Genomic DNA, 2,086 nt, shown 5'->3' on the forward strand with positions numbered 1-2,086 from the left:
TTTAATAAAAATAAAGCAAAATAACATTCAATGAATCTTTCACAAATCATAAAAAACAATTACTTTAATGTCTACACTGAATACTATCAGTGATTCCACACTATCTGAAAGTTTAAAACTAAAACAAAATTTCTAAGGACAAAAATAACTAAGATAAAAGGGCTCATTAATAAAAAGGTTATATTTAAGAATGTTAGAGCAATTAAAGTTAACAATGGTAAAAGAATCAAAATTATTTTTCGTATACTATTTTCACTTTGATTTACCTTTCGCCTTCTATGTTAATTTCAAGTTACCTTTGGAGTTTCCAATTCTCTAGTTATGAAAGATGAACATAAGATGGTGAACTCACAAGCAAAAGCAAAAGAATCAATGGTCATGTTCTCAAATGTTACATGGAGTAATTTTGTAACCCGCATGGACTGTAGCCTGCTGGGCTCCTCTGTCCATGGGACAGACATGACTTAGCAACTAAACAACAACCATAACAACATATAGCAATACCGTCATTCACACATTAATGAGCAATTAGGGCTAGACAAAGCCAAAAAACTATAATCATAGCATTACCTTTGACCAATTGATCCTCTTCATGGACACCTCAGGCGTATATACTTTTTTCTGCTTCATTCCATATGGCAGATCAAGGGGTACTCCCAGAGGTGGAGGAACTCCTCCAAGGGGAGGTGGTGGAGGAGGTCCCCCAAACAGTGGCGGTGGTGGTGGTATTCCAGGCATCCCGGGTAAAGGAGGCGGAGGAGGGGGACCTACTCCGGGCAGAGGTGGTGGAGGTGCAGGTGGGGATGGCCCGCCACCTGGCAATGGAGGTGCTGGAGGAGGGCCTGGAATTCCTGATGAACTAGGTCCCTGAAATATACAATAAACCAATGTTTATTTAAATGTTTACAGTACAGCAGAGTAGCAAAGAAAACTAATCAGTAGACATTTGTGGTTGGGTTGTTTAAGATTCATTTAATTTTGACAACATCCAAGGGCTTAAGAGTGGGCTTCCCTGGTGGCTCAGATGGCAAAGAATACGCCTGCCAAAGCAGGAGACCTGGGTTCTATCCCTGGATCGAGAAGATCCCCTGGAGGAAAAAATGGCAACCCACTCCAATATTCTTGCCTGGACAATCTCAATGGACAGAGGAGCCTGGTGGGCTACATACAGTCCAGGGTTGCCTAGAGTCAGACAAGACGGAGCAACTAACACACAAGCGCTTAAGAGTACGTGAAAAAGACTTGCACAGATTTTTGATAAGCATTATAAACCCTGGAGAATGACTAACTCTGCTAATATACTAAGGCTAGGAAAGGTGGCATACTCCAAGATTTTCGGAAATACTGCTTCAAAATAATTAAAACTTACCTTTTATTATAAATTTATGAAAAGAAGAAGCACTGTGTATGGTTTGAGCCTGCTGGCCTAGTTGGTATGAACTGTCGCTATTGTTTAGTCACTCAGTCATGTCCGATTCATTGCAACTCCATGGACTATTGCCTACCAGGCTCCTCTCCCCATGGGATTTCCCAGGAAAGAATACTGGAATGGGCTGCCATCTCCTTATCCGGGGTATCTTCCCAATCCAAGGATCGAACCCTCATCTCCTGTACTGGCAGTCAGATTCTTTACCACTGAGGCACGAGAGAAGTCACATTGGTATGAATATAAGATGATTACTACAAAATAATAGATTTGATTCCGTTGGGTCCAGTTAGCTTTACACAAAGTATCTGTCTCATAGCACTAGTAACTTAGCTGTCTTCTAATACCAAGAATTAACAGAAAGTAACTTATATTTATTGATTTAGAAAAGGCAGAGGAACCAGAGATCAAGTTGCCAACATCTGTTGGATCATCAAAAAAGCAAGAGAGTTCCAGAAAAACACCTACTTCTGCTTTAATGACTATGCCAAAACCTTGGACTGTGTGGATTACAACAAACTATGGAAAATTCTTAGAGATGGGAATACCAGACCAGCTGACCTGCCTCTTGAGAAACCTGTATGCAGGTCAAGAAGCAACAGTTAGAACTGGACATGGAACAACAGACTAGTTCCAAATAGGAAAAGGAGTATATCAAGG

At 40.7% G+C, this 2,086-nt stretch overlaps 1 long non-coding RNA gene across 1 annotated transcript in view; it reads right to left on the minus strand.

Moving 5' to 3' along the window:
- The window catches only part of LOC105002406, a 9,585-nt gene that overhangs the window by 3,522 nt on the left and 3,977 nt on the right, over positions 1–2,086 (minus strand). Inside the window, exon 2 of the long non-coding RNA XR_826953.1 lies at positions 571–867. This is a non-coding gene — a long non-coding RNA (uncharacterized LOC105002406). The remainder of the gene's footprint in view (positions 1–570; positions 868–2,086) is intronic.

The sequence above is a fragment of the Bison bison genome, unplaced genomic scaffold (genome assembly GCF_000754665.1).
Source record: "Bison bison bison isolate TAMUID 2011002044 unplaced genomic scaffold, Bison_UMD1.0 scf7180017855660, whole genome shotgun sequence".
Taxonomy (NCBI): Eukaryota; Metazoa; Chordata; class Mammalia; order Artiodactyla; family Bovidae; genus Bison; species Bison bison.